Source organism: Terrapene carolina, unplaced genomic scaffold (assembly GCF_002925995.2).
Source record: "Terrapene carolina triunguis isolate 2854851 unplaced genomic scaffold, T_m_triunguis-2.0 Scaffold33723, whole genome shotgun sequence".
NCBI lineage: Eukaryota > Metazoa > Chordata > Testudines > Emydidae > Terrapene > Terrapene triunguis.
Genome location: NW_020698074.1, coordinates 3,432,851 through 3,444,061, shown reverse-complemented (window position 1 = coordinate 3,444,061; position 11,211 = coordinate 3,432,851).

Sequence of the window (11,211 nt, the reverse complement as noted above, 5' to 3'; positions counted from 1 at the left end):
TCCTTACTAGCTCTTGGTCTTTATTACTAACGTAAATAATTAGAAATGTAGCCTTCATTCTAAGCTTCCTCTTGAGATAGCTTTTCTCTTAGGATTTTTTCCCTCCAAAATCTTTCCCTGCCCCTAGTTACTTCTGTGATGCTGTGTATAAGAAGGGTGACCATTTATATCACTGTTGTTACCACTGTTACAAAGTTACCATGAATCCTGTACAAAGTATGTCATGTGAGATCTTGATAGAAAAGTTATGAATTGTTAAGTATGTTTATCTTGCTTATATGACCAGACAGCAAGTGTGAAAAATCGGGACAGGGGGTGGGGTAACAGGATCCTATATAAGAAAAAGACCCAAAAATCGGGACTGTCCCTATAAAATTGGGACATCAGGTCACCCTATATGCATCTATCAGCTTTGTATCTGAAGTTATGGATATTGGCTATGTACTTGTATCTTAAGCATGCGTTGTATTCCTGGGTGACACCTCCAAGATAGATTTACACCAGGGTTAGATATCTATGTGTTGGTGACCCATTAAAGACACTCCACTCTCACAATGGGCCATTGAAGAAACTCATCCTGCCCAGTAGGTCTGCCTGTGGATGCCTCAGACAGCAAGGAGCCAGTGGCCACCCCCTGTGATTCAGCAAATCATGTAAGGGCATGTGATGTGGATGTGTGACCCCGGACTCCATCTTGGGCTAGTAACATTCCATACACGGGGCTGTGGGCTTTGTTTGGCACAGTACATTTCCATGCACATGGCAGAGGATATAAGACACCTCCATTTTGCCTTTTTCCTGATCCAACTGTCTGGACTGTCGTTTTACAACTAATAGGAGTATTTTGAACTATGGACTGAGGACCTACCAAGCTTTTGGAAAATACCAGAGAGACTTTTGCAAGCCAGTAGTCTATGTCATCACTGCTACAAACCTGATATAAGGACTTTGCAATCATTTGTATGTATATGATCTATTAACCATTTTAACTCTATTTTTTATTAATAAATCTTTAATTAGTTTACTAAAGATTGTCTGGCAGTGTGATATTTGGGTAAGATCTGAAATACATATTGACTTGGGGGTAAGTGTCTCATCCTTTGGGATTGGTATAACCTCACATATGATGACCTGGGTTTCAGTAAGCTCTCACTATATTAGACCTATTTGTCTGGATGGGAGCCAAGGGCTGGCATGGCTTTGTGGGACTGTGTTTGGCTTCTGGTTAACTACTGTGATACTGCAGAAGCACTTTTGTTACTGGCTTGATTAATCTAATTATAGAATAAACCACCAGTTTGGGAGTGTGATAAATGAAAGGGGGGGTAGCTCCCTTTTATGGACACCCAGCCAGCCCGTTAGCTATAAATCCCTCTTGGTAGTTGTTCTCTGCTTGCTTTACCTGTAAAGGGTTAAAAAGTCTCCCTACATAGGTAAAAGGAAGGGATTGGCATCTGACCAAAAGAGCCAATAGGAAGGCTAGAACTTTTTAAAATTGGGAAAAAACTTCCCCTTTGTCTGTCTGTGGTGTTCTCCCGGAGAACAGAGACAGTGCTGGAACTATGCTGTAAAAAGGTTTGAGCCACGTATGAAAAATCATCAGATCATACCTAGAAACTATTTATCTGAAACCTCAGATATGTAAGTAGATCAGGAAATGTCTAGGAAGACATGATTAGGTTTATCTCTTTTATTTCTTTATGGCTTGTGGACTCCTCTGTGCTAACCCCAAGTGCTTTTTGTTTTGCTTGTAACCTTTAAGCTGGACCTCAAGAGAGCTATCTTCATGCTTAATCTTTGTAATTGGTTTTTTTTAAAATCTAGCAAAAAGCCTAAGTTCCAAATGTATTTTCTTTCTTTTGTTTTTAATAAAATGTACCTTTTTTTTTAAGAACAGGATTGGATTTTTGTGTCCTAAGAGGTTTGTGCATATGTTGTTCAATTAGTTGGTGGCAACAGCTGATTTCCTTTGTTTTCTTTCTCAGCTCTTCCCTGGAGTGGGGGGAGTGAAAGGGCTTGAGGGTACCCCACATGAAGGAATTCCCAAGTGCACCTTCCTGGGTTCTCAAAGGGGTTTTTGCACTTGGGTGGTGGCAGCATCTACCCATACAAGGTCAGAAAAGAGCTGTAACATTGGGAGTTTAATACAAGCCTGGAGTGGCCAGTATTAATTTTTAGAATCCTTGAGGGCCCCCACCTTCTGCACTCGAAGTGCCAGAGTGGGGAATCAGCCTTAACGGGGGGATAGCCTGCCCTGTTTTTTGCAGTCTGCCCTGGGTGTGGCATTTTCAGTGTGGTCCATCCCAGGCACCTGGTCACAACTTCTACCACAGATAGACACTCAAACCCTTTTATACTGTATTCTTATCCTAACATTGCGCCCTAAACTCTAGGAGGACTGTATTGTTGTGTGCTGCTAAATAGCTGCTCTGTTCTACCACAAAGGTGTCGACATTTCAGGGACAGATGTTATGATTCCTGTGTTTGTGGTTTCTCTCTGTCCATCTCACCTTCGGATGTACACATGGTCTTTTCCCAGTTGGGGCCCATTTCTAAGAGTATTTCTGTTGATGGCACAACCACATCCATCATAATGTTACACTACGTAAACTCCTTAACTCAGCTCAGGGTTTCCACTGATGATGGAAGAACATTGTTACAATAATTGGTTAGGGATATGAAAAGAGGAGGGTTAAAAACAGATCATGAGAATGCTGGCCATTTAAGCTCTGATCCCATCCATTTGTTAACAAATAATAATAGAATTAGAAATGGAAAATACAATATCCATCTCTTGCCAATGCAGGACTGTTCGCTTCAGCACAGCAAGAGGATATGTGCAACTCAAATCTAATTCATGCAGGGCTCAATCCCCAGTTGCGCTCTATTCACACTGAAACAGGCCTGCGCTAACTTGCAACAGTAAGGCTGGGGATCAGTGGAGAGCTTCTCATTGCAGCTCCACTCCATCTGGCCTCCATCATACCCATTTTCACTCCTGATATGCCTCCCCCTGCATTTGAGGAGTGGGATGTAGGGCTAGTGCTGGGAGAATATTCAGCTATCCCCTTGCAGGTCACTGGTTTGGCAGTATAAATTGCCTATCGTGGGGCCCAATGCATCCGTATGCATCTGAGGCCAGAATTTTACTTGCTGCTATGAATTCCCTTGAGGTTTTGCTTCACCTGTCAAACTGACTTTTAGCCGTTTAGCTATTGCAGCCATTTACACCAGCAAAGAACTTGGCATCGGGCTTTTATGGTGACACCCACTGAAAAATAGCTTGGATTTGTAGGGCAAGTCTCCCACTGCAAATGAATGTGTGATTTATCTGTTGTTGTGAACTTCTCCAGCCCCTGCCCCGCCTCTTCCCCAAAGGCCCTGCCCGCTCCACCCCACCTCTTCCCATCCCTGCTCTGCCCCCACTCCCCTGAGGACTGCAGCAGGGCCGGACCTGCACTCACCGGCAGCCGGAAGTGCAGCGACCCACCTCAGCCCCAAATTTCCTGGTGCCCTATGCAGCTGCATACTTTGCGTATGGGTAGGGGCGGCCCTTAGTTTAAGATCCCAGGCTCATCTTTTGTAAGTGTTATGCAGGTTTCCTTTGAATATGAGGACACAGAGGTCTGATGTGGAGTGATTGTTTTGTGAAAAGTGTTTGCCCACATGTGATACGGTGTTTTTTTTTTCTTTCATCATTTTTTCTGTCTGAGTTCATTCGCAAGCGTAGTGATTGTCTGGTTCCAATAAAAGATATGACCTCACCCATCTTGTCTTTCTGAGGAGTGTTATGAGACTCAATTCACTAATATTTGCAAAGTGCTTGGAGATCATCAGGTGGAAAGTGCTGTAAAGGTCATCAGACACCAACACGCTTCTACTTTCCAGTGCATGGCATTTCGTATATGATCCACCTGAAAAGGAGAATTCACATTGGCTTGTGACAAGAATTTGATTAAAAACGGAACTGTTGCATCATAAATAAATCAACGGGACCCTTTTTTTGGGCAGGAGTTGCATAGTCTGGATTTGAAGATACAGTTAAAATAGCCTATCAGGTTCCAGCCTTAATGTATCTGCTACTGTTTTATAAAAGATGATAGCCTGCAAAAACACTGATTCTGAGATGGTTGCTCATCTGCCATCAAAGACTATTTTAACAATAGGTTCACCTTCTGTTGTGCTTGCTGCAGGTTGGTGTGCATGCTATGAACAGCAGTATATATAGCAGCATGTAAGTATCTTTTGCAAGTAGTATTTATAATTTTAATAATAATTCAATAATATTTCTAACCTTTGGTCACTGTAATTCTTATAACATTGCTCCTGCTTAAGCAAATTTGCACTTTGCTGCAATGACACACATGGCTTATTTTGCTGCCAGGTTATAGGAGGAGTGTAGGAATAACCTGGCCATGCCCTACCTGCCCCCCTACATGGGGCACTCATGTGGCGGAGGGAGGATGGGGATGGAGCATGCTTTGCCAACTCTGTGCTTCCTAGGGAAACTCCCATGCACAGTTGTTCCCTGAAAATCTTCAAGCTGCTTTATGGCCACTTTATACCAGTGCTGAATCTGCCGTAAAGTGGCCATCAGACAAGTGTTAATTCCAACCCCACCACTATGAGTCCAAGCCTCCTTCTCCTCAAGTCAGTGACAAAACTACCATTGACTTCAGAGGGAGTAAGATCAACCCCAAGCTTCCTCCTTCTTGGATTCTGTAGGAGGCACTCAGTCACACAGTACATACATTAATGTGTCAGAGACGCGCTGATGTTTAACCATCCATTACTCTCCAGGGTGTACTGCATAGATACTTGGAAGAGCCACCAATGGGAGACCCTAGCATGGTACCATAGCATCTACATAGCAATTCAGCAGGGCTACTACTGCAATCTATGGGCTACAGTAGCTCTACTAAATTGGGAAGTTTGGACCAATGGATTCATGCAGCCATGAACCTGAAGTGACAGAAACAACCACCAATATGGTTGAGAGCCCTTTTTTGTTTAGATTATCACTAGGTTCAATCCAGGGCCGGCTCCAAGTTTTTTGCCGCCCCAAGCAAAAAAAATTTCCCGCGCCCCCTGGCCCCGCCCCAACTCTGCCCCTTCCCCGCCCCATTCCAACCCCTTCCCCAAATCCCTGGCCCCACCTTCTCCCCAAGGCGCGCCGCATTTCCCCTCCTATCCATCCCTCCCAGGCAAGCCTGGGGGGGGGAAGAAGCGTAGTGGCGGCGTGCTCAGAGGAGCAGGTGGCAGTGGAGCGGAGGTGAGCTGGGGAGGGGGAGAGGTTCCTCTGCCCTCCCCCCCAGGGTTACTTCCTGCGGCCCTCCCCGCGCCCCTCCACCGCTGCAGCTCACCTCCGCTCCGCCTGCTCCCCCGAGCGCGCCGCCGCTGCTCTGCTTCTCCCCCCTCCCTCCCAGGCTTGCCACAAAACAGCCGATTCACGCGGCAAGCCTGGGAAGGAGGGGGGAGAAGTGGAGCGGCGGTGTGCTCGGGGGAGCAGGTGGCAGTGGAGCGGAGGTGAGCTGCGGGGGGGAGGTTCCTCTGGCCCCCCCCAGGGTTACTTCCTGCGGCCCTCCCCGCGACCCCCACCGCCGCAGCTCACCTCCGCTCAGGGCCGGCTCATGGCTTTTTGTGCCCCAAGCAAAAAAAAAAAAAAAAAAGGGAGCCAGAGTGCCGCCCATTGGAAAGTGCCGCCCCAAACACATGCTGGGAGCGCTGATGCCTAGAGCCGGCCCTGGTTCAATCAGAACTGGGATTCACAATCTATCATCATCCAATTTTTAAGGTCTCAGCCATTATTGACTTAATGTGCTACCCCGTACGACAGCACAGTAAGGCGTGTATATATGCCATACCAAGAGTCCTAGACCACTGTGATATCAATCAATCAATCATCACTCTTACTCTACAGCTAATCTGCATGCAACATTTCCATTGGTTGTCTAACAGGAACTGCATAGATGGTGGATTACTTGACTCAGCTGCCATGCCCATGTGACAGCATGGGTTTTTAACTACTAGTGATATTTGTAAAATGCTCTGAGTTGCATTTTAGAACAAAGTTTGATTATTATTATTATTATTATTGTGCATTAGAAAGAGTTGACGACTTTTTCTATTTCTTGTTGCTCAGAATACTTTTATTGCTAAAAGAATCCAGTTACTGGTCTAGCCCTAAATGCACAAAAGTTCTGTACAGTTTCAGTATATAAATAGATATATTTATATGTTATATGTTTGGAATTCTAGGCATCATGTGAGAAAACAAACTATTTTGTATGATATTCCTCTGTTAAATTTAAATGATGAATGGTATTGAGCACCATGAACTGGCCATACCATTCAAAGAGTGCTAAAATGGAAACGTGTATTCACTAGCAATGAAATTCATCCCTTAGATTAGGATTTAAATGGTGCATAGTCCATGTGTGCCCTCTTGACTCAGGGATAAATTTGACCTCTTGTGCCAAAGCTGGAGGTCTTTACTCCGATCTTGAGATTTGGGTGTAGCTTAGTAGCACAGTATATATGTTCTCATGGAGCTTGACTTGTCTGTGGAACTATTTTTGGATTCTGCTGGAAAGGAGCTAGTTACAGTTCTGTGGGAGGAGCCACATCCCTTGTGCGTGCTCGATAAAGAAACTTTGCAAAGCTGACTTCTCTTTCTGTGGCCCAAATCGGCATTGTTCATATGTTTCTTATCCATTTTGCCTATGCATCTTCTATACACCGCGATGCAGTACTGATGCAGCTTATTGCAGCTGTGCTTTCACTCACTCTTGCATTAGAGAGCGTGGGGAAAGGCTGAGCCAAATTCACCCCTGGTGTCAGAGGAGTTCTACCAGATGTTAATTTGGCCCAGTGTACACTCCAAGTATTGTTTCATGGATTAGGCTCTGTGACACTCCATACCTTGGAGGAGTGCCCTGTAACCCCCATATTCATCATTTGTATAGAATTGTGATATTTCATATAAAGCACACTATGTAAGGTATCATGGGAACGGCTATGATCTGCTGAAAGCCATTGTTCTACCTAAATATGTATATCATTAGTGCATATGAAGTTCTGAGATTGTGCTGTATTGTTGTCACTAAAATATGTTGTGAGTTGGGGAATCGCCAAAATATTAGCTCCCCAGAAACAACAAGGGAGCTAACCAGCGCCTGGGTGGGTGTCGAACAACTATGAGCAGCCATTGTCCAGCAAGGGAGTTACAATTCGATGACTCCCTTACACAAGGCCACACCAGGGGAATTGCTCTACCTTGTCTCGTGACTCATCAATGGCCACCAGACATGCCTGGACTTGTGTTCTTCAAGCACATGGAATAAGGATATAATATAGGGAACAGAGGCTGTATGGTTTGGCCTGTCTCTTCTCCCACCTACACTGAAGGCAATGAGAACACTGGAGCTGAGGAGACTGGTCCCCAGGCTAACAGGGAGAACCTGCATATGAAAGACTGTAACCAAACTGCAGTATCCAATGGCATGAGAAAAACTGCTTAATTCAGATATTGCCTAGTCCAGGGGTCGGCAGCCTTCAGCACGCGGCCCATCAGGGTAATCTGCTGGCGGGCCGTGAGACATTTTGTTTACGTTGACCGTCCGCAGTTTCCAGTGGCTATGCTTCACTGTTCCCCGCCAATGGGAGCTGCGGGAAGCCGCGGGCTGCAGGGACTTTTGCCAATCACTTAAAATCCATCTTTTGTAATCAATAAACTTATTCTAATGTTTATCATTACCAGTGCGTTTGACTGAAGTGCTTGGTAAATATGCTCAGGTTACAAAGACTAGTGTATGTCCACTTTCCATTGATGAAGTGGTGAACCAATTAATAAACTTGCATTGCTCAAGAAAGGGTCTTGAGCAGTGCAAGAGGGTATATTCCTGAGGTACAAGACTGGGAGCTGGGAGGATTTGGCTGGTGCCTTTCTCTGTGTGATTCGTGAGTGGTTCTGGGAGCATTCATGCAATCTATCTGGGTGTGGGGCTTCACATGCAATTGTACTGAGTGGTAACAGCACCTGGAGGGGTTGCTGCTTGTCACCAGTAAGACATTGTGAGAGACAACCCAGCTTAGTGAGTTAAGGGGGCACAGCAGTCCAGCAGTCCCAGGTTGCATCCCTGGGTTCCTGTCACAGGCTCACACACTTTAAAGGAGCCCACCTTGAGTTTTGAAGAGGATGGTTTTTAAAGTAAGATTAATTCAGTGTAAGTGCTCTTTTGAGTTGTAATTGAACAGGTCAATAAGTTCATGTATCAACCATGAATGGCTAAAAGGGATAGGAGTTTCAATTTTCCATTGCTAGTTTCCTCAATAAAATCGATTTTATCTATCCTGTTACAGAGACATATGTCTGCACCTGCCTGTTAGTTTTTCAGAAAACATTTACATTGAAGCAACAGTTTTCGTAAACAAAGTGCTCTGGCTCAGGTGCTGTGGATTCTGTTATTTAAAAACAGCTTTTGCATCAATATTTTAAGAGATTTTTCAAAGAGGAAATACGGGCCACAGTGGGACAGATCTTGTTGCCCTTGTCACATTAAACTCCCACTGAAGTCATTAGGAGTTTGTGTCACTAAGGCTCTGTCTTCACTACCCGCCGGATCGGCGGGTAGCAATCGATCTATCGGGGATCGACTTACCGCGTCTAGTGAAGACGCGATAAAATCAATCCCTGATGGCTCTACCGTCGACTCCGGAAATGCACCGCGGCAAGAGGCGGTAGCGGAGTCGACGGCGGCGCGGCAGCGGTCGACTTGCCGCCGTCCTCACAGCCAGGTAAGTCGACCTAAAATACGCCACTTCAGCTACGCTATTCACATAGCTGAAGTTGCGTATCTTAGGTCGACCCCCCGCTGTAGTGTAGACCTAGTCTAAGGCAAGCATGATTGGGCCAGAGGTGGTGTCTGGCTAGAAGTTCTACTGACAAGAGTTTGATCCTGTCTAGTACATGTTCAGAGGGTGTACGGTGACCAAACTTCCCAAAGGGAAAACTAGGTGGGGCCTGAGCCCTCCTCCCCCACTGTGGGGTTGGCCTGAGCCCTGCCTGCCCCTCCCGCAGCACAAAGCTGGGATTGCTGCATGCCTGAGCCCTACCTGCCTCCCTTCCCACCCCCAGCCCCTGTGTGATTGGGGTTGCTGCTCACCCAAGAACTGCCTGCCTCCCTTCCATGCGAGGCTGGGGTCGTTTCCCCTCTGAGCCCTGCCTGCAACTCCCTCCCCCGTGCAAAGCTGGGATTACTGCTCGCCTGAGCCCTGCCTGCAGCTCCCTGTGTGAGGTTGAGGTCGCTGCTCGCCCGAGCACTGCCTGCAGCCCCCTGTGCAAGGCTGGGGCCGCCGCTCGTCCAAGCCCGTCCACTCCCCCCCCCCCGCCAAGTGAGGTTGGGGGTCACAGCTGGCCCAGGCCCTGCCTGCAGCTTCCAGCGTGAGGTTGGGGTCACTGCTTGTCTGTGCCCTTCCTGCTGTGCCCCCTGTGAGGCTGGGGGCGCAGCTTGCCTAAGCCAGTCCAATCCCCCTCTCCCCTGTGCGAGGCTGGGGTCACTGCTTGCCTGAGCCCTGCCTGCAAACCCCCCCCCCCCAAAGTGAGGTTGGAGGGTGCCCGTGAACCTGGAGTGGCTGTTCTCCTGAGCCTTGCCTGGCTCTGGCCTCTTTGCCCCCATGTGACGCTGGGGTCGCTGCTCGCCTCAGTCATGCCTGCCCCTGCTCCCCACCCCCGCTCGAGGCTAGCATCACAGATCCTTCAAGCCCTTCCTACCCCTACGTGAGGCTGGGGTCAATGCTTACCAGAGCCATGCGTGCCCCTGCCCCGCCACCACCCACGCAAGGCTGGGATCATGGTTTGCCCGAGCCCTTCCTGAACCCCTGCCCTCATGCAAGGCTGGGGGATCGCTGCTCGCCCAAGCCATGCCTGCCCTGTCCCTAGGGTTGCCAAGCATCCAGTTTTTGACTGGAAAGCCCTGGTCGAAAAGGGACCCTGGTGGCTCCTGTCGGCACCACCGACCAGGCTGTAAAAAGTTTGTTCGGGGGGGGGGGGGCCCAGGCTAAGGCAGGTTCCCTGCTTACCCTAGGTCCGTGCAGCTCCTGGATGCGGCCACCAGCTCCTTGCGGCGCCTAGGCGCATGGGTGGCAAGGAAGGTGCCATGCGCTGCCCCATTGGCTGGAAACCGCAACCAATGGGAGCTGCAGGGGCAGCACCTGCGGGCGCGAGCGCAGTACGTGGAGCCTCCCTGGATGCCCATGCACCTAGGGGCTGCAGGGAGCTGGCAGCCGCTTCCTAAGAGCCACGGTAACCCTGAACTCCCTCCCACACTCCAACACCCTGCCCCAGCCTGCTGTCCCCTCCTGCACCCAAATTCCTCCTGGAGCCCACATCCCAAGCCCTGAGCTCCCTCCTACACCCCAAACCCCTCATCCCCAGCCCCACCCCAGAGCCTACACACCTAGCTAGAGCCTGCCCCCCGCCCGGCCCCACTCCGAACACCTCAGCCCCAGCCCGGAGCCCCTTCCTGCATCCCAAACCTCTCATCCCCAGCCCCACTCCAGTGCCTGCACCCCACAGCCAGAGACCTCACCCTCTACACCCCAATCCCCTGCTCCAGCCCAGAGCCTTCTCCCCCATGCTGAACCCTGATTTCTGGCCGCACCACCAGCCAGAGACTGCAGCCCCACCCCACCCCGCAACCGCCTGCCCCAGGCTGGTGAAAATGCGTGATGGTGGGGGAGAATGAGGAACAGAGGGAGGGGGATGGAGCCTCAGAGAAGGGGTGGGGTCTTGTGGAGAGGGCCGGGGTGTTCAGTTTCGTGCGATTAGAAAGTTGGCAACCCTACCTGCTCCCCCCCATGCGCGAGGCTGGGGTCACTGCTTGTCTGAGCCCTTGCAGATCCTCCCCCCCCCTGTGTGAGGCTGTGGTCACTGTTCGCCCAAGGCATACCTGCCCCTGTTCCCCTCCCCAGCGTGACACTGGGGTCACTTCTCCCCCCCAGCCCTGTCTGCCGCTGCCCCTCACTCGGCGTGTGAGGTGGGGGTGCCTGCTCACCCAAACCCTGCCTGCGGCTGTCCTCTCCCCCACTCAAGGCTGGGGTCACGGCTCACTTGAACCCTTCCTACCCTTCCCTCCCCCAAGCGGGGCTGGGATCGCCACTCACTAGAGCCCTGCCTGCCATCCTGTGTGCGAGGCTGGGGTGGCTGCTTCC